General features: G+C 30.8%; 1 protein-coding gene across 1 annotated transcript in view; it reads right to left on the reverse strand.

Annotated features, from left to right (window-relative positions):
* LOC138706600 (muscleblind-like protein 3) overlaps window positions 1-16278 on the reverse strand; it is a 1567271-nt gene extending 1550993 nt beyond the window's left edge. Inside the window, exon 1 of the mRNA XM_069836101.1 lies at window positions 16151-16278. The gene's annotated coding sequence lies outside the window, so the exon portion shown is untranslated. The remainder of the gene's footprint in view (window positions 1-16150) is intronic.
* Between the last annotated feature and the right edge of the window lie 7368 nt (window positions 16279-23646).

Here is a 23646-nt window from a genome sequence, read left to right on the forward strand (position 1 = left end):
CTCTTAGAACTCAGAATTAACAGATTCTAAAATCGCAAAACCTAAATGTCGCGAATTTCACGCGAATTTAAGTTTCTAGTATTTCTCATACCCGAAAAAGTGGTTTCCCGGAATGACGCTTGTCAGTGTGCTAAAGCAATCCACTTCATAACTAATCGACGGATTTTGTTATCCAATATCTACAAGTAAATTTATACAAGATAACACACATCAAAAATAATAATTTCTACAAAATAATTGATAAAGAAGCACAACATGGAGAATTTATTTTCATTATTGTTGTCACTCGTATAAAATCACTGTCAAATGAAATAACTACTTGAATTGAAGACATATTAATAAAAATACGTTAGGGATTACAGATATCTATGCAATCGACTACTGGAAAATAATATAAGATGCTTATTCGATACAGAAATATAGATAAAGAGTTTATCTTTCCACAAAAACACTAAATGCAAAATTATATCTCAATTTCAAGGTTTCGAATAAATACATTGTTTTAAAAATTACCATATTAATACTTACAATAACAGAGCAGAAAGCGGCTTCATTTTCCTACGAAAAATATTTTGTGCGAGATCGTGCGTATTTGCTTGTTTTCCGCACAGAACCAATACGCGGTAAGTGTGAAATACCACATTCAGTGTTCCCAACGTAACACACATAACAATTTCCCTCTTACCGCTTAAGCGCGACATTCATTTTACTGCTTTAGGCTTTTAACTTATTATTTTTAGAGACGTTTAACATAGTAATAATTATAAATTGGAAACTTACCACTGCAATTTCACCTAAATTGCAATGTTAATTATTGTTTTTAAATATTTGCAAAAATTAAGTAAAGTCTACTACTCCACGAAACTTATTGCATTCCTGATACAAGTAACATTAAGGAAGCCGTGAAAAAATCAACAAGATTCCAGATGCCGATGTTATTTCTGCAATATGTTATATAATAAATATTAAAATGAAAAATAAATCATTACATAACCTTACCGTTTGTTTTAAGTTCGCATTTATAGACTGGGGGAAAAAAAAGACAGACGTATATCACGGCCTGCTGGAGTATAGTAAACACAGAAAACATTTTATAATAACAATGTTGAAGAAAGATATTTTGGTTTTCCGAAGTTGCCGTCATTAAACAGAAACCAAAATGGAGATTTCATTGCAACTAATTAGAAATTCGTCTTTCAGGTATGTAATAAACGATCTTCGCACAAAATAATGTACGATACACGAGCGGTATGTTTGTTTTCATGTTCTCGGAAATTAAAAAAGCTCAACTACGTTTCGCTTTTTCAATCTTTTCCTCGAACATGAAAACGTCAACATACCGCTCTTGTAACGTATATTACTATTTTCTTACAGAATTATGTCTCCAATCTACAACTTCTTCAGGAAAAAGTTTATGATCAAATACTGTCTGTAGAAATTACTTCCATCCATCATGAGTACACAGCAAATTATGAACACTGCATTCTTCATACGAAAACGTCTCTTTTCTATATACCAAATCGCAAATGGCACAAAAATAATTTAGGCTAAATATCAGATAAGTTGCCACAATCATATTGGATCTCTTTCTTAAGGATTAGCTGTCACTAATTGTATAGAGTTCTTCGTACACGTGGACGAAAGTACACAAAATATTATCCTTTGAACAGCTTGGTTTCACAGCACTGCTGCTTATTTGACAAGTAAGAAACATGCTTGAAATTGTATCATAAACCACAAACAACTTTTCATATTTCTATCACTCGCGTGATTTTCGCAAATAGTAAAAATAACAACATAATAATTGAAGAGTCCACTGCAAGAATGATGGATGTCATTTGGAATACATTTTGCAGGAGAAGCAATTGAAAGTTTGAAATGCTTAGCGCTCAAAGCTTAACTGTGATTTTCCGATCATTACTGGACAATGACTATCAGTGTTAATGCCATATAACTCTCTATGCACATTCTATATATCTTAAGCTATGCATTGACAGTCTTGGTTCGTTTTCGACAAGAAAGTGACATCCATCATTCTTGCAGTGCACTCTTCAATTACAATACATCAGTAGTTATTTTCAGTATAGCTGCATGAAATAATAATGATAGTTACATAATATATACTACTTGTACTCTACAAGTTACAAATTACCGGTAAGTTTCGCATATAATTTTTTTTCGGATATAAGGAACGTCTTTAGATTAAAAAAAAAAAAAAAAAAAAAAACTATCTTATTATTTCGTACATAAATTATTTGAATTATGTAGGGTAAAGACTGGTAATATTGTGATACTAATAATATTATGATAGTTATTTTTGAGAATCTTTTACAATTTTACTATACGATAGGAAGATCGGTTTTTTTTCGTCGACGTCTTAAGGGAATGTTCGTGGACAAGTTTCTGCACAAAACCGGCCCTTCTCTTGCTCAGCAAAATTGTAAAAAATTATGAAAAAGTACTATCATCATATTATTAGTATCACAATATTACCAACCTTTACCCTATCTTTTGAATGATAGTTCAAGAACATATTTAAGTGTGGGAATATTAATCATGACGTATAATGATAAATTAGACGAAACTCCGATTTTTGCTTTTGAGATATATTATATTTATTAAAAAAAATGAGGCAATTTATTTTAAGAATCGAGGCAATTTGCTCCATACTGAAATGCTAGAACATATTTATTATGTGTTGGCTATTATACACTCAGGGACAAAAAAACCCGGACACTTCTATATTTGCTTGTATTTTGTTGCCAATTATTTCAAAATGAAACAAAACCCATTTAAACAAAATAATGTTTCATCTACCACCTTATACGACAACATTTGAAAAAAAATTTCTGATGAGAAAATTTACAAAAAATTACAAAGGGCGTATAACTATGGCATCGTTTGGTCTAACTGTTTTTTCATTTTATGGTGCCTTAAACATTAAAAACTCTTTTTAGTAACGGGTATTAACCCCTCTCGCTTGAATAACTGCATCCATACGTCTTGGCATGCTCTCAATTTGGTTAGCAATGTCTTCTTGAGGAATAAGTTCCCATTTTTCGCCAAGTGCTAGCCTCAACTCTTGTAACGATTCTGGTCTCGGTCGTCTATTCTTAACACGCCGTCCCAGCATGTCCCACACGTGTTCAATTGGGTTCATGTCTGGACTCCTTGCTGGCCATGGAAGAACATGGATTCCCACTTCTTGGAGATAATCTCCGACCGCATGGACAATATGCGGCCGTGCATTATCATGCATTAAAACAAAATTATCGCCTACAAATTGGCCAAATGGCACAACATGATCAGCCAAACATTCATTTATATACCTATCAGCTGTTAGTGTTCCATTTTCAACAAACACCAACTCTGTACGAGCATCCGTACACACTCCTGCCCAAATCATCACTCCACCACCTCCATACGGCACATTTTCGGAAATGCAACACTGTGAAAATCGTTCTCCCCTCTTTCTCCAAACTCTTTCATGTCCATCAGGTGAGCACAGATTGAAACGGGACTCATCGGTGAACAGAACACAGCTCCACTGTCCATTTCTCCAATCCCTGTGATCATATGCAAAACGCAGTCCAACTCGATGCATCCTGAGAAGTCTGGGACCAGTTGCAGGTCTACTTGATATCAGTCCACTTGCTTTCAACCTCCTTCTAACTGTTTTGGCCGAAATTGGGCGTCCATGCATGTTAACAAATTGCTGGGCTACTCTAGTAGCTGGCAGGTTGCGCTCCCTAAGAACTCTCAACACCATATACCTGTCTTCATTTGGATTTGTAGCTCTTGGACGACCCGAACCTGGTCTTCTGGTATATTCTATGGTCTCTCTATACCGTTTTATGGCATCATGGGTTGTGCTTCTAGCCATATTCATAACATTTGCAATGTAACGTACACTGCGTCCATCATCGTAAAGGGCTACAGCTCGAACCACATCTTCAGGTCGCATCTTGTTTTAAGACAAATGTTACAACCCCACTTAAACTCAGAAAATGTAAAAATAAAGAAATAACGAATGATAACGATAATGAAGCACAAAATGGTTGAGACAAAATTGTTATAGCTGAGACTCCGAAAGCAAAATTGGAATATTTGGTTGTAATGGCTTGTTTATAAAACAAAAAACAATCAACAATGAATATACGTCTCCATATCAACAGATGGCTACCATAATATTGTATGAGAAGATAATGTTTTGCAAAATACCAGCAAATATTAAAGTGTTCGGTTTTTTTTGTCCCTGAGTGTATTATTCATGTTTATAAGCTGTAATTCATTTTATAAACCTGGAATAAATAGTATGTTCTATTTAGGAACTGAACATTGGGTTTCAGAATTAACAGTGTCTTTAATAGGCCTGTATTCCGCGGACTTCCAGATTTCTTTTAACTTAATCCAGAACTGGTATTGGAATTTAAACTACTGCAACCTACAGACACATTATAACCAATTACTTGTACGTATTTGTAAGAAGGCCTACTCGTATAAAGTATGCCTAAATGTTACACTAATATTTATATATTGAACGGATTGTTACAACAGTTGAACATTCAATTTAACGTCACATGATAATAACGTCGGTGTGTTACGCCCATGTGATCACTTTCTATTAACGTTGCTAGTTACGAATTTCAGACGAATGACTTTATAACGAAGTAGTTCAAGAACTTCGCGTCAAGTAAGATGTGACACACAACCGGACTTTGGCTACGATTAACGTAGTCTGAATCACTTGTAACTAAGGTGGGTTTATAAATGTGGCAGCGCAACTTAGAGTCTACAGGAAATGTATTTAAGGCAGAATATATCACTACGAAAATAGAAAAATATAGTATTGTAACGACAGAAAAGAAAATGTTATGTTCTGGGTGAATTAGCGTCTTGCATCTGTGGAAAATACTTCACACAAAACTCGCAAGAAGAATATTAAGCTTCAACGATATTTAGAAAAAAAAAAATAGAGGGGAAAAATACATTTTATTGAATAATGATTGTGGTAAATTTTGACAAAAAAAAAGTTGATAATGGAACTGAACAGTGAAAAGCGGCTATGAAATGTAATTATGAAATTAATTTTACATTTTAACAGGTTGTTTGTCGAAAAGAAACGCCTGTAAATTAAAAAAGGACGCGAAAATTTCATAGAACTTATCTAGCAATAAAATAAACATATTTCTGAAGAAATAAAACAATGAAGTATGTTATATCACATTCCAAAAATACATATACAGAGAACAGTTTTTGCAGGTAATTTAAATTAAAAAAATCTAACACAAAGAAACAAAAATTTAATCCGCATTTCGAAGTAAAATATGAAGGAGTTTCGACACGATAAATGATGGAAAACTTAACAAATAAGAACCTATCGGTTTTGATCTACAATTTTCTTCTAACGTAATGCGTTTTTATGTTTTATGTTTATTTTTATTTTATGAGGTAAATTTTATGTAACTACCTCTTTTGATCTCATTATGTACCTAAATTGTATCAGTATGTAATTACTTAATTCCGATCCAGTTTTATGTTCAACTGTGTAAGCAAGCTTTAATCCTGGTTGAGTGTAAGAGAAGGCCTTACGCCCTTAACTCTGCCAGGTTAAATAAAGCCATTATTATTATTATTATTATTATTATTATTATTATTATTATTATTATTATTATTATTATTATTTTAAATATATTTTTAAACATTAAATAGACCTACCGTTGCATCAACGATAGAAGTTTATATTGTGAGCAGGTAAATTTCAACAACTTCTTTTTATAAACTGAAAATGTAGGTTCTATGAATGCACGCGAAAAATTAAAATCGCAAATTTTCTTTAAGCTACAATTTTGTATTTTGTTATCTACAACTTTCTTCTAACGTAATGCATTTTAAATATATTTTTTAAACATTAAATAGGTCTACCGTTGCATGAACGATAGACGTTTATATTGTGAGCAGGTAAATTTCAACAACTTCTTTTTATAAACTGAAAATGTAGGTTCTATGAATGCACGCGAAAAATTAAAATCGCAAATTTTCTTTAAGCTACAATTTTGAATTTTGTTATCTAAAATTTTCTTCTAACGTAATGCGTTTTAAATATATTTTTTAAACATTAAATAGGCCTACCGTTGCATAAACGATAGAAGTTTATATTGTAAGCAGGTAAATTTCAACAATTTTTTTTTATAAACTGAAAATGTAGGTTCTATGAATGCCCGCGAGAAATTAAAACTCAAATTTTCTTTAAGCTACAAAAAATATATACAAAAATATATATTAAACAAATTAGAACGTAGGCCAATTGACAGAAAATATGTTACAATTTGTCACAGAATTTTTATGTGCATTACAAGTCATATTGAAACTCTGAAATTTGTAGCTACATTGAAAAAAAATAATGACATCCAGAAATGGGAAAAAAAATACAATTTTCACGAAATTTAAATAATTTATAGCTTTGTCCCAATAATGTATATACTTAACCGAATTTAGGCAGGAAAAACGATAAGTTATATGGATTCGTCACTGATTTTAAGTCACATAATTATGTAAGGAGTTCACCAAGCTGTTACAATAATCTGAACCAAAATTAAAATAAAAAAAATTGAAAATCGTAACATAAAATTTAAGTAAATAATTTCTATTTTAGGAATTCAACAATTCTTAGGTTAGCGAGAGTAATATCTGTACTAGTCTAATTTTAACAAGGAATTGCGGTGTTAAAGGTAAAACAGTTCGTCATATCTTCAAAGTTCCGTACATTTATACGACATTAAAGATATATTACATGGTTGTTCTTAAGGTCTTATCTGAAGTCAAAGCCAAATTTTACAAACAAAAGACAGTGGTTTCTAACAATTTTGAGGATAAGCGAAATTAATATGAAATTAAATATTTTACAGATGGTTACTACATTATCTAGGCCTATCGTACTAATAACCTTTAGAAAATACAATATACGAGATTCTCACAATTTTTAGGACAAGCGAAATTAATGAGAAATTAATTATTTTCATGTTGATTAAAATTTTAGCTTTAATCCTAACCAAATTTTAAAAACACAATACACTGCTTTCCCACAATAAGTGGAATTAATAGCCTACGGAATTAAATCTTTTCCGTATGATTACAATTTCATCTATCATCATAACCAAAATTTAAAAACACAATACACTACTCTTCCACGATACTGAAGATAAGTGAAATTAGTACGGAATTAAATACTTTTTCGGATGGTTACAATTTTATCTATAATTCTAACCAAACTTTAAAAACACAATACACTACTTTCCCACAATATTGAAGGCAAGTGAAATTTGTACGGAATTAAATATTTTTTCGGATGGTTACAATTTTATCTGCAATTCTAAACGAATTTCAAAAACACAATACACTGCTTTTCCACAATATTGAAGATAAATGAAATTAGTACGGAATTAAATATTTTTTCGGATGGTTACAATTTTATCTGTAATTCTAACCAAACTTCAAAAACACAATACCGGTACACTACTTTCCCACAATATTGAAGGCAAGTGAAATTAGTACGGAATTAAATATTTTCTCGGATGGTTACAATTTTATCTGTAATTCTAACCTAATTTTAAAAACACAATACACTGCTTTTCCACAATATTGAAGATAAATGAAATTAGTACGAAATTAAATATTTTTTCGGATGGTTACAATTTTATCTGCAATTCTAACCAAATTTTAAAAACACAATACAAAAATACACTGCTTTCCCACAATAATGAAGATAAGTGAAATTAATAACCTAGGGAATTAAATCTTTTCCGTATGACTACAATTTCATCTATCATCATAACCAAATTTTAAAAATACAATACACTGCTTTTCCACAATATTGAAAATAAATGAAATTAGTACGAAATTAAATATTTTTCCGGACGGTTACATTTCTATCTGCAGTCCTAATAAAATTTAAAAACCACAATGCACGGTTTCTCACAATTTTGAGAGTAGCTAAGTAAAATTAATATGGAATTAAATTTTTTTCGGATGGTTACAATTTTATTTGCATTTAATCTAATTTTAGGAATAGATAATAAAAAGTACAATACAGGGAAGTTCGTCACAATAAAATTTACAAAGAATTAAATAGTGTTTAGTTTCGTCAAATTAAATACAAAGAAAATGTCCATAAAACAGTTCATCACAATATCGATGATAAATAAATTTTCCACAAAATTAAATAATTTTTAGTTCGGTTGCAATAATATGTGCACTCAAACTGGCATTCTGAAAATACAATTGAAATATACGAGTACATAAAGATGTTCGTCATACTTTCGAAGTTACACAGATATGTAGGGAATTTAAGACACTTTTTACAAGACGACAATTTTGTCCGTATTCGTATCCAAAGTTTAGAAACACGATAGCCTGTAGAGGATTCTCATAATTTTGAGAATAAGCGAAATTAATACGAAATTATATGTTTTTGGCCGGTTATTCTACCTCTACTTATAATCCAATTTTAAAAAGATAGGCATGATTTCAAATATGTATACAGAAGTTTGTTACAGATTCGAAGCTAAATAAAATTAACACAAAAACATTAAGAATACAAATGAAAATGTACATATTGAAGTTCATCAGTATTTCGTACATAAATAAAATTTAGACACAATTCAATAGTTTTTTTGTTCCGGTACAATAATATGTGTACCGATATTGATATTTTAAGAATGCAATTGAAACTATACATAAAGGAGTTCGTTAAAATTGAAATGCTAAGCAAAATGTATGCGCGAATCCACATTTTTGGTATAATAATTTATAAAGTCAAGAACAACTTCAAATATTTAAAACCATCTTCACAGTTGAAGATAAAAATTTATACAGATATCTTACTTTTCCAGATTATTATACTCACAAGAGAATTTGAAGAAGATTACAACATAGATAAGAATGTGGTAAAAGTTCGAAGTTAATCAAATTTACACTGGTTTAAGTAAATTTTAGTTTCGCCACAACTATAAATATATTCAAAACCATATTGAATCGAAGCTATAAAATAATTATGTTCATCGCACTTGGAGAATAAGAAGTATACGACTGTTGAAGTATCATTGCGGAATACACAAAAATGTTATCCGTAGACTTTTAAATTGAACTTTATGAATATATGGATAATTTTTTAGTTAGTCACAACATCCACACTCAGAAATCATGATTGAAAGCTATGAACAAGCTTTCAGGAATGTTTGTCCAAACATTTTCGTCCAATACAACATTTCGTCCAAATTTCTATGACTAACACATTTAAGTCCAGTGGAATAAGTCCATAACATTTTCATCCAATAGAACACTTCGTCCAGAAATATTTTAGTCCACAAAAATTTAGTCCATTATACATGTTGTCCAATAGTGATTGATTTTGGATATTCAGATACTAGAAACACATTTTAAACAGATGCCAGCAATATAATAACAAATAATGGAGAACTCAAAAATGGACAAGTGTTGCTAAGGAAATGCATGGATTTGTTTTACTTAAAATCATCAGCTATGGCTCCCAAAGTAATTAGTTAAAAAAGGAACAAACCACTGCTCATAAAAGACGGCTAAATACACCACTCTTATAATAAGGATCGATCCAGGATATATTGGCGATGTGAGAATCGGTCAACCTGTAATGAAATTACACAGCAACCCGCAGAAGCCCGAAATGGAAATTAAAGAAGGAAATTACACTTTCTAAGAAATATCTGCAATGGATGCATGATCTTCGTTCTTTGAAATAACTGAAAATAAATCTCATGTTTTATTTCAGTGATTCTTTTTTTTGTAATAAACACGGCTACGAAAATTTCAAATAAATAAATTTGGACTAAATCAGGTAAGGACAAAATATATATGAGTCGAAATTTAACATAATACTAAAATAACATGGACGAAATATTTGTAGACAAAATTTGATGCAGAACAAATATATAACTGGACAAACGTAAAATTAGGACCAAATTACGAATGGACGAAAACGTAATGGACTAAAATTCTGCTAACCATGTAGATCTACTGGTACGAATATTGAAAGATTGGTACATGCGTTATTTGTTTCATTCAACCATTATAATTCATTAATTTTCAAGGTTATTGCAAAAATAAGTCATGAAGAATTTAAAATATATAAAATTATATTCGCACTTCGAAACTTGAATTTATGCGCATTTAGATAATAGTTAAGTTAGCCACAATAATATACACATACAAAATGACGACTAAAATTAATTATGTACCGGTACCGGTATATAGGAAAATTGTTAGCTACACATCAAAATTAAATGTGAAATTTATTCGGACTTTCCACAATACATTATTTTTTGAGTTTGTCGAAATGATACACATGCCGTCATGAAAAGTTTCATTTGAAGCACACAAAATCGGATTTTTTACTTCAATTATAGACCCTAAATGTATACCGAATGTTATTTTTAATTAAAATTACATTAATATCCACATTATAATTTTATTCATAGCTGTTATGGATAATAAGAGATCGTCACATTCCAAAATCAATCAAAAATAATATCTACGTTATTAGATGAAAGCTTCAACAGGACACTAATATTTTTTTAATCTGTTATGACACTAATTATGTGCAATCTTGGACGACTTAAAGCACATAAAGACAATTTTCATACTTCATAAGCGGACAGTTACTAATAATTTGAAATAGTCTACATAAAAACGGTTTCACAATTAGAACTGGAAACTAATGGAGATTATTATTATGTTTTTGCCGGCCACAAGATTGCTGCTCACAGTTACAGTAGAAATGATGTAAAGTCACCTACACGTTTCAGTATTATGCAAGGTATCTCTAAAAAAATTAATTAATTAATTTACAGTACAATGATTTTTAAGTTTTGCGCGATATATGTGTACTGAAAATAAATAAAAATAATAATGCATATTTACTTTTTAACTTCGCGCTAGAATATGCCATTAGGAAAGTTCAGGATAACAGGCTGGGTTTGGAATTGAACGGGTTACATCAGCTTCTTGTCTATGCGGATGACGTGAATATATTAGGAGAAAATACACAAACGATTAGGGAAAACACGGAAATTTTATTTGAAGCAAGTAGAGCGATCGGTTTGGAAGTAAATCCCGAAAAGACAAAGTATATGATTATGTCTCGTGACCAGAATATTGTACGAAATGGAAATATAAAAATTGGAGATTTATCCTTCGAAGAGGTGGAAAAATTCAAATATCTTGGAGCAACAGTAACAAATATAAATGACACTCGGGAGGAAATTAAACGCAGAATAAATATGGGAAATGCGTGTTATTATTCGGTTGAGAAGCTTTTATCATCCAGTCTGCTGTCCAAAAATCTGAAAGTTAGAATTTATAAAACAGTTATATTACCGGCTCTTCTGTATGGTTGTGAAACTTGGACTCTCACTCTGAGAGAGGAACATAGGTTCAGGGTGTTTGAGAATAAGATGCTTAGGAAAATATTTGGGGCTAAGCGGGATGAAGTTACAGGAGAATGGAGAAAGTTACACAACACAGAACTGCACGCATTGTATTCTTCACCTGACATAATTAGGAACATTAAATCCAGACGTTTGAGATGGGCAGGGCATGTAGCACGTATGGGCGAATCCAGAAATGCATATAGAGTGTTAGTTGGGAGACCGGAGGGAAAAAGACCTTTAGGGAGGCCGAGACGTAGATGGGAGGATAATATTAAAATGGATTTGAGGGAGGTGGGGTATGATGATAGAGACTGGATTAATCTTGCTCAGGATAGGGACCGCTGGCGGGCTTATGTGAGGGCGGCAATGAACCTTCGGGTTCCTTAAAAGCCATTTGTAAGTAAGTAAGTAATAATGCATATAAAATGGTCGTTTCATCTCTAAATTAACAACAGTGATGAAAATTAAGCCAACCCATCTACAGTACAGATTTTCTAAATCTTACCACAATCGGGCCTATATACTACCTGCAGTAAGGAACAATTTAAAATACAGAAAAGCGTTCTTGACACTTTGAAATATAAATCCATCACAGTTTAATATTTTTAGGTGGTCATAATAACAGCTACACTCAAAATCACATATTAAAACTTATATTATCTAGAGGAATATCGTTCTTAGAAATTAAGCAGATTTTATACCAAAGTCATTGAATCCAATGATTATGTACTCAATAAATTTCATTATATGCATAAAAACTGACGCCACATTTTAAAATGTGACAAAATTTATGCGAAATTAACTGCAACCGTCGGAAATATTATGATTTTTAAGTTTGTTTGAATAACACACATATACAGTAATTCGGAATTTAAAAAAAGTCATAAAGGATCTGATAAAAGATATGTTTCAAATTAAAATTTATACGGGTGTAAATAATTTTTTAGTTGGTCGTAATATTCATAATGAAAATCACAGTTTAAAAATTAGATTTAAAAACGACTGTTACATTTCGAACTTGAAACAAAATCTATAGAAATTCAGTCAATGCCTTTATAACACGATAAATTTGAAGTTATCATAAAATACGTACCGGTACTAAAAATACAATTAAAACGATAATAAAATATAAAAATGATTACCACATTTCGAAATTAGACAAAATTTATGTGAAATTAATTGAACTCACCTGTAATATTGTACATAAGATTGCTTCGGTAATAAACATTTTATGCAGTCATTGACAATTTAAAAATAAATTACAAAACATGCATTACACTTCGGAATTAAAATTTATACGGATTCAAATGATTTGTTTGGATTCGTCACAATATTAATACCGAAAATCACAGTTAATTAATTAATTTCTAAAAAAAATCGTCGCATTTCGAACTTAAAACATTCAATGTCTTTGTAACATAAATTACTTTCAAATTTTTTAATCGATTATTTTACAACGCTTCTAGCTGAGATGAGTCCAGGGTCCAGCGCCGAAAGTTACCCAGCATTTGTGACTTTAAAATTATCACAATGCAATTTATGTTCAAAAAATCACATTAAAACGATAAAAACACGTATAAAAATGATCGCCACATTTTGAAATCAGATAAAATTTATGCGAAATTTATTGAATTCGTCTGTAATATCTAATTAACATTGCTTCGGCAAAATACATGTGTAATCACTCACAATTTAAAATATATATAAAAAACATATTTTAGGCCTACACTTCGAAATTAAAATTTATAGGAATACAAATATTTTTTTTTTGAGTTCGTCACAATACTAATATTGAAAATCACAGTTTAAACATTAGTTTCTAAAAAAAAAGTCACATTTCGAACTTAAAACAAATTTCTAACAACAATTTATTCAATGCCTGTGTAACACAATGACTTTTACGTTATCACAAAGAAAATTTGTACTAAAAAATTTACATTAAAATGATAATGAAAATTATCAGCACATTTCGAAATTAGACAAAATTTATGCGAAATTTATTGACGCCGTCTGAAATATATTCTACTAATTAAGATTCTTTCGGTAATAATACATAGATATGCTGTCAGTAATAATTTAAAATATATTAAAAGAAAGCCTGGTTCACACTTCGAAAATAAAATTTATAGAGATTCAAATAATTTTTTGAGTTCGACAGATTATTACTGAAAATCACAATTTAGTACCGGTAATTAGATTCTAAAACGATCGTCAGATTTCGAATTTAAAAAAATTAATTCTAATAACAATTCATTCAAAACGATTTTTAAGTTATCACAATGAAAAATCTAGGCCATACGAAAAAAATCAAATTTAAACGATAATGAAATACATAAAAATTATTTCCACACTTGAAATTATATAAAAATTTATGCAAATTTATTGAATTCGCTTGTAATATTGTAACTAAAAATATTTCGATAATATGATTGTGCAGTAACTGACAATTTAAAATATATTAAAGAAACATGTTTTACACTTCGAAATGAAAATTTATAGGGCTGAAAAATATTTTTTTTGAGTTTTTCACAACATTGTTACTGAAAATCACAGTTTTCAAATTATATTTTAAAACGACGTCACATTTCAAACTTAAAAAAATATCTAATAACGATTCGTTCATAACGACTTTTAAGTTATCACAATGAAGTATGTACTCAAAAAATCAAATTAAAACGATAATGAAATAGATAAAAATTATTGACACACTTGAAATTATATAAACATTTATGCAAATTTATTGAATTCGCTTGTAATATTGTAACTAAAAATGTTGCGATAATATGACTGTGCAGCAAGCGAAAATTTAAAATATATTAAAGAAACATGATTTACACTTCGACATGAAAATTGAGAGGGCTGAAAAATATTTTTTTTTTGAGTTTTTCACAACATTGTTACTGAAAATCACAGTTTTCAAATTATGTTTTAAAACGACAGTCACATTTCAAACTTAGAAAAATATCTAATACCTAACGATTCGTTCATAATAACTTTTAAGTTATGACAATGAAATATGTACCGGTACTCAAAGAATCAAATTAAAACGATAATGAAATACATAAAAATTATTGCCACACTTCAAATTACATAAAAGTTTATGCAAATTTATTGAATTCGCTTGTAATATTTTAACTAAAAAGGTTTCGATATCATGATTGTGCAGTAAGTGACAATTTAAAATATATTAAAGAAACATTCTTTACACTTCGAAATGAAAATTTATAGGGCTGAAAAAAAAAATATATATATATATATATATATATATATATATATATATTAGTTTTTCACAACATTGTTACTGAAAATCACAGTTTTCAAATTATTATTTAAAACGACAGTCACATTTCAAACTTAGAAAAATATCTAATAACGATTCGTTCACAATATCTTTTAAGTTATCACAATGAAATAGGCTATGTACCGGTACTCAAAAAATAAAATTAAAACGATAATGAAATACATACAAATCATTGCCACACTTCAAGTTATATAAAAATTTATGCAAATCTATTGAATTCGCTTGTAATATTGTAACTAAAAATGTTTCGATAATATGATTGTGCTAAGTGACATTTTAAAATATATTAAAGAAACATTTTTTACACTTCGAAATGAAAATTTATAGGGCTGAAAAATAATTTTTTTGAGTTTTTCACAACATTGTTACTGAAAATTACAGTTTTCAAATTATATTTTAAAACGACAGTCACATTTGAAACTTAGAAAAATATCTAAGAACGATTCGTTCATAATTACTTTTTAAGTTATCATAATGAAGTATATAGGCCTAGTCAAAAAATCAAATTAAAACGATAATGAAATACATAAAAATTATTGCCGCACTTCAAATTACATAAAAATTTATGCAATTGTAACTAAAAATGTTTCGATAATATAACTGTGCAGTAAGTGACAATTTAAAATATATTAAATAAACATTCTTTACACTTCGAAATGAAAATTGAGAGGGCTGACAAATATTTTTTTTTTTTTAGTTTTTCACAACATTGTTACTGAAAATCAGAATTTCCAAATTATATTTTAAAACTACAGTCACATTTCAAACTTAGAAAAATATCTAATAACGATTCGTTCATAATGACGTTTAAGTTATCACAATGAAATACGTACTCAAAAAAATCACATTAAAACGATAACAAAAATTTTATAAAAGCCGTAGCCACATTTAAAACAAAATTCATGTGAAATGCAGCCAACATACTCCCATAATACGTATATTACACATCGACACAAAATAGCATAAAAATTATATACCGCAAACGACTAGCGTGGCGCACGATTTAAAGCAGTCTATAATTTGATCCACGTTGTGATAATGTTTATTTACGAGGCCGTATCACGTGTGGAGTGGGAGCTGTTACTTCACAAACGTCAAGCGCGGAGGAGTAAAACGTCAGATCCATATGTGAGACGAGATCGAAACGTCAAAACGTACCAGAGCAAAAAACAAAAGCCTCCCGAACACAATGATGGCCTTCGTATTGCAACACAACCAGCCTGGTCCTTGGATGTCGTCAAAAAGGAGGAAGAAGAAGAGGAGGAGGAGGAGATTAACCTCCTTGCAAGCAGCCGATGACTCGGACGCCCATGGAGCTGGCTAAACCATGGCTGGCGAGTCGATAGGGGGATCCTACACATGCAAGCTCACCCACAGAATGACATACCTGTTCTTAAGGCTGGTAGACCATGCAAGCTTCCTTGCTGTTCGGATGTAAAAGGCTGGCTAAATTGTTGCGGTAAGCTGTAAGCAGGAGTCCGCCATAACTGACTGCGAAGGGGCTCTGGGTTTGTAAAATTTTGCAGTGCACTGACGCAATCGGCTCTGCGCAGACGTAGGGGCTCGGGAATTCTAGCCGAGCGGGTCCGGCCCGTACCGACAAGATATGCGTAATTGCATTGCGACCTCACTTCTCCTCCTCCTTTTCTGTGTGACCCCTTCAACCTAACCTCACACCCCCTCCTCCTCCACCGCCCCAAAAAACCTTCCTTCCTTCCTACCCTCTTGCACATAAGAAACTTGAAGAAAAGGCGCCGATATGTCTGCGAGCCTCTACCTCCCCCTTTTCCTCCCCCTCTGACACACGGTCCCATACTGCGAGAGGTCAGTTGGCAGGGAGGGAGGGGGATGCAAAAAAATTCACGTTTTTAATTTCATAATTCTGGCGCGTAAGGGCTTCCCCCCCCCACTTCTTGTTGTACATGAGAATACATGAAACAATAGGCCTCTGTTATTACGGTTTTTTCATCCCCTAAAACAAAAATATTATTTTAAAGAACTTCAACTTTCCAGGTAAATACTTATTCCATTCTTTGATGCACAATGTATGTATGTATGTATGTATGTATGTATGTATGTATGTATGTATGTATGTATGTATTTTTTTTTTTTTTTTTTTTTTTAATATTAGTTGAACGGCATGTCCCATTACAATAAAGGTAATACTACATGCCTTGCTACCTGTATGTTTGCAATATAACACATTATGTCTCGTTTCTGTCACTCTCTAGGCGTATGTAGATTTGTTATTCTGTTGTGAAAATTTGAGTCTTTCATTATATCTATTGCCTACTCTTATCTATCCTAGATTAAATTATCCTAAGTTTACTCGTCTAAATTTATAACATTGACATAATTTATGAATGTATGCACAGATGTATGTATGTATGTATGTATGTATGTATGTATGTATGTATGTAAGATGTAGGTCATCCCATATTATTTGCAGATGACACAAGTATAGTAATTACAGCCAATAACACCAACACATTCCAATCTTCCACAGAGGAAATTCTCTTCAAAATATGTGACTGGTTCTCAGTCAATAAATTGGTATTAAATTGTAACAAAACTAACATAATTCAATTTAAATCCTGTCCAAATTCAACGTCGCAAATTTCTAGCGCAAAAGATAGATAATTTGTATAAACAAAAGCCGCCCTAAATAAGGGTTCGATAGATCGGCCTACTAATCAATTCATAAAGAATAATAATTTTGTGACACTTGGAAAGAAAAAGAAAAAACATTAAGATAAGAAAACGTAGGAAATCATTTACAATAAAAATTTTGTTGGGTACAAATGATTACTAATTATAGCTAAGGATGATTTTAACACGTGAGATTCTATGGCATCAATCGTTGCATCAGAAATTTTATATTGTTTAAGTTGATTTAAAGTTTCACGTGGGATCGTGCCACGGGCACCGAACATGAGCCCAAAAACTGTCCAATGTGTAATGTGGTATTGTGCTCCAAGATGCTGACAACAAGGCTCATAGATGACTTGTTTTTCACGACACACCTCTTGTGGCTGTTGCTCATGCATCTCAAAACGGATTGTGGGATCAAGAATGACACCCTTATCCTTCTGCCGATCAATTATGATGATATCAGCCCGTCTAGTAGAGCCATCAGAAGAGACGCAGCCAACCTCCTCATAAACCTCATAGGAAGCATTCTGACGGATTGAAGCTGCGATGAGAGAACGAACCGTATTATGTCTGTTGATTCGGAGCAATTCTCCATGACGGCAGAAACCCAAGACGTGAGGAAGCGTTTCTTGCTCGTCGCATCTTCTGCAACGGGTTGAGTCAAGAGTTCTACCAGGGAGAGTACGTACAGGTATTGTATTACAGTTCATCTTAATGGCTTGCGTCCACTGACTGCTCGAAAGTCCCTTTTTGGTTGAGATCCATCGATGTAGCTCAGTCGGCAGACTCGCTGGGCTGCTGTTCCGGAGCTGCGTTCGGGCTTGGGTTGGATCCCCCTTTGGACTTTGGTTTCTTCCGAGGTTTTCCACAGCCGTGGGACTGAAGCCGGATGGTCTATGGCGAGTCCTTGGCATCAACACCTTTGATTTGATTACCCCCTTTGATTTGATTACCTGGTTGGGTTTTTCCGAGGTTTCCCCCACCGAAAAGGCAAATGCCGGGTAATATTTTGGCGAATCCTCGGACCTCATTTCATCTCACTACATCTCGCCAAAATGTAAAAAAAAAAAAAAAAAAAAAAAAAATTGTACAACATTGTAAAAATTGTAGAAAATTACTAAATTGTAAAACTATAAAAATTTGTAAAAATTGTAATTGTAATAATGTAAAATGTTGACATGTTCCACATCTTAAAGCTTCATTGCTCATGTAAGATCTATGGAATAAAATAAATGAATGAATGAATGAATGAATTACCTTTCTTCCAGTGAGAATAGAAAACAACTAGATCCCTATTAGAAACAACAACTAAATTTCTTGGCTTAAAAATCGATAATGTGTTAAATTGGAAAAATCATATTAAAGAAATTATCCCCCAAACTAAATTCAACTTGTTTTGCTATTAGATCTATGCAAAAGATAGTAAATATCAATACCTTAAAAACAATGTCTGCGATATAATGAACTTTTCTGTTGATTTTCGAGTTTGGCATTTTTTCCGGTTATTATATGCTTATTTAAGTTGTGTTAACTCTCGCTAGTGGTTTTATATTTTATTTTATCCGTCTTAGTATTTATTTTATTGTAAATATTTTTGTTTTATCACTATTATTATTACTATTATTATTATTAATGAATTATTTTGTATTACAATTTTTGTATCATTTCTGTCACGATTATTCTATTATTATTATTATTATTATTATTATTATTATTATTATTATTATTATTATTATTTATATCATCAGCATTATTATTTCAACCCTGTAAAATTTATGTAGACTACTGGACTGTACCCGAGCACGAGCATTATGCTCATTTCGGGTATCTATTCATATGTATTCAATATATACTTGAATATACTTTGCATAGGCCTACTTCCACTCAGTAATGAGTTTTGGAATAATATTCTGGGGAAATTCCACAGATAGTAACAATATATCTGTTACAAAAAAGAGTAGTGGAGAGTCGGGTAGTATCGGACAGTGCGTTTCTTTCATCTACCACCATATGGTAGTACATGAATGACATGGTTACGTTTCTCTATGCGACATCACAGAAACGTAACCATGTCAATCAGGTACTATCATCGTGTGGTAGATGAAAGAAACTTACTGTCCGATATTACCCGATGTCCGATACTACCCGACTCTCCCCTAATTAGAATAATAGTAGGTGCCAAATCTAGGGAATCGTGTAGCACTATTTTCAAAAAACTATAAATAATGCCCATGGCTTGTCAGTAAATGTTTTCATTAAAAATCTTCCTCGTATGTAATCGTGAAAACTTTGTAACTAATTCAACAGTTCATAGCATAAATACACGTCAAAAAATGACTTTCATACTCCATCGGCAAGTCTATCGTGCTATCAAAAAGGAGTGCGTTATATGGCAGTAAACATTTTTAATAGCCTCCCTATCGATATAAAAGAAAAACTCAAAACGTAAAATTATTTAGGGCCAAATTGAAGAAGTACCTAATTTCTCACGCCTTCTATTCTGTAGGTGAATTCAGACATTCAATAACGCTACATGAAATTGATACTAAAACTTTGTGTTGTACTAGTAGACTATATTGTAAATCTCGTCTGTATATATTTCATCTAGACTGTGACTATAAATTAAGATTTTATAATAGTATTAAGTTTTTTGACTTGTTCCATATTGTAGCTGTAAGCATGTATGAATACCATGGAATGTTAATAAATACAATACAATACTATGTATGTAGGTATGTATGTATGTACTGTATGTTAAACTTGAATCCCTTTCCGCTATATATATATAGTGTAAACATACTAAAGACCTGTATGGGCTACTAGACATTTCAACAATTTGACAGCTAGGCTTACTTCCTATGTTCTTAGAAGAATGTAGACGTCTCCAGAAAAAGGATGTAACATAAAATTATTGAAATATGTAGAAAAGGTGATTTTGAAGCATTCATTCATAACAAATTATTGTTTTCAGCAGCTGAATTAAATTATTTTCTTATTTTAATTATTTTAAAGACATTTTACAATAAATTGAAGAACTTCCCAGAAAAAGGAAGTAACATCAAATTATTGAAATATGTGCTTAGGTGGAAACAGTAATTTTGAAGCATTCATTTATAACAAATTATTGTTTTCAGTAGCTGAATTATAGTAATATACGTTACAAGAGCAGTATGTTGACGTTTTCATGGTCGAGGAAAAGATTGAAAAAGCGAAACGTAGTTGAGCTTTTTAATTTCCAAGAACATGAAAACAAACATACCGCTCGTGTATCGTACATTATTTTGTGCGAAGATCGTTTATTACATACCTGAAAGACGAATTTCTAATTAGTTGCAATGAAAACTCCATGTTGGTTTCTGTTTAATGACGGCAACTTCGGAAAACCAAAATATCTTTCTTCAACATTGTTGCTATAAAATGTTTTCTGTGTTTACTATACTCCAGCAGGCCGTGATATACGTCTGTCTTTTTTTTTTTTGCCCCAGTCTATAAATGCGAACTTAAAACAAACGGTAAGGTTATGTAATGATTTACTTTTCATTTTAATATTTATTATATAACATATTGCAGAAATAACTTCGGCATCTGGAATCTTGTTGATTTTTTCACGGCTTCCTTAGTGTTACTTGTATCAGGAATACAGTAAGTTTCGTGGAGTAGTAGACTTTACTTAATTTTTGCAAATATTTAAAAACAATAATTAACATTGCAATTTAGGTGATATTGCAGTGGTAAGTTTCCAATTTATAATTATTACTATGTTAAATGTATCTAAAAATAATATGTTAAGAGCCTAAATCAGTAAAATGAATGTCGCGCTTAAGCGGTAAGAAGAGGGAAATTGTTATGTGTGTTACGTTGAGAATACTGAATGTGGTATTTCACACTTACCGCGTATTGGTTCTGTGCGGAAAACAAGCAAATACGTACGATCTCGCACAAAATTATTTTATTTTAATTATTTTAAAAACATTTTACAATAAATTGAAGAACTTCCCAGAAAAAGGAAGTAACATCAAATTATTGAAATATGTGACTTAGGTCGAAATAGTAATTTTATAGCATTCATTTATAACAAATTATTGTATTCAAAAGCTGAACTAAATAATTTTCTTTCTAATTACTTTAAAAACATTTTACAATAAATTGAAGAACTTCCCGGAAAAAGGAAGTAACATTAAATTATTGAAATATGTGACTTAGGGTGAAATAGTAATTTTATAGCATTCATTTATAACAAATTATTGTATTCAAAAGCTGAACTAAATAATTTTCTTTCTAATTACTTTAAAAACATTTTACAATAAATTGAAGAACTTCCCGGAAAAAGGAAGTAACATTAAATTATTGAAATATGTGACTTAGGTTGAAATAGTAATTTTATAGCATTCATTTATAACAAATTATTGTATTCAAAAGCTGAACTAAATAATTTTCTTTCTAATTACTTTAAAAACATTTTACAATTAATTGAAGAACTTCCCGGAAAAAGGAAGTAACATTAAATTATTGAAATATGTGACTTAGGTTGAAATAGTAATTTTATAGCATTCATTTATAACAAATTATTGTATTCAAAAGCTGAACTAAATAATTGTCTCTCTAATTACTTTAAAAACATTTTACAATAAATTGAAGAACTTCCCGGAAAAAGGAAGTAACATTAAATTATTGAAATATGTGACAGGTTGAAATAGTAATTTTATAGCATTCATTTATAACAAATTATTGTATTCAAAAGCTGAACTAAATAATTTTCTCTCTAATTACTTTAAAAACATTTTACAATAAATTGAAGAACTTCCCGGAAAAAGGAAGTAACATTAAATTATTGAAATATGTGACTTAGGTTGAAATAGTAATTTTATAGCATTCATTTATAACAAATTATTGTATTCAAAAGCTGAACTAAATAATTTTCTTTCTAATTACTTTAAAAACATTTTACAATAAATTGAAGAACTTCCCGGAAAAAGGAAGTAACATTAAATTATTGAAATATGTGACTTAGGTTGAAATAGTAATTTTATAGCATTCATTTATAACAAATTATTGTATTCAAACGCTGAACTAAATAATTTTCTCTCTAATTACTTTAAAAACATTTTACAATAAATTGAAGAACTTCCCGGAAAAAGGAAGTAACATTAAATTATTGAAATATGTGACTTAGGTTGAAATAGTAATTTTATAGCATTCATTTATAACAAATTATTGTATTCAAACGCTGAACTAAATAATTTTCTGTCTAATTACTTTAAAAACATTTTACAATAAATTGAAGAACTTCCCGGAAAAAGGAAGTAACATTAAATTATTGAAATATGTGACTTAGGTTGAAATAGTAGGCTAATTGTGAAGCATTCATTTATAACAAATTATTGTATTCAAAAGCTGAACTAAATAGGCTAATTTTCTTTTTAATTACTTCAAAAACTTTTTCAATAAATTGAAGAACTTTCCGGAAAAAGGATTTAAAATTAAATTATTGAAATATGTGATTAGAGCTATATATATCTGGTAGGCCTAGACTACATAAAGCAACTGTATCTTTATGTCTGTAACGAAATATAGGCAAGTGCTTAGTTACATAGTGTAAAATTCTGTGCAAAAACTTTGAAGTTACATTTTTTCTATAAGAGGTGCACAAAAAGCTGCGATATGTCTACGAGCCTTATCTTCCTTTTTCTTTGCTCTTTTCACCCCATCACTCCGCCAAGCTATGAGTGGCCAGTCGAGAGAGAAGGATACAAAAAATACGTACGCTTGTTTTAATATAGACCTAGTAATTCCAGCGAGTAACTTTTTTCTTGCGCACATGTGAATATTGTAACAACCCGTTGGTACCAACAACATCTCTAGTGACCAACTTTCATTACATGACGTCTCTTTAACATGCAGTGGCTACAGTGAAAACAGTAGATTAGGAATTTTAGTGCAAATCTAACTAAATGCTTTATCATAAATAAATATGTGTTCTTCTACTGGGAGGAAAGGTTCAATTGAATAACGATAACTAAATGAATAAAGATAACTAAACTAGATAACTAAAATAAAGATAACTAATAAGATAACTAAAACTAAAGATACAAGATCTCATCAGAACAATTTACTCATTATACCCTACCACAAGACACCTTTATATTCTTCATCTTATACAGTTTCAGTTGCTAGAAATTGGAACTCGGTACCGAGTGATGTAAGTGGTTGTTGGACAATAACTTCATTTAG

The sequence above is a fragment of the Periplaneta americana genome, chromosome 9 (assembly GCF_040183065.1).
Source record: "Periplaneta americana isolate PAMFEO1 chromosome 9, P.americana_PAMFEO1_priV1, whole genome shotgun sequence".
Lineage (NCBI taxonomy): Eukaryota > Metazoa > Arthropoda > Insecta > Blattodea > Blattidae > Periplaneta > Periplaneta americana.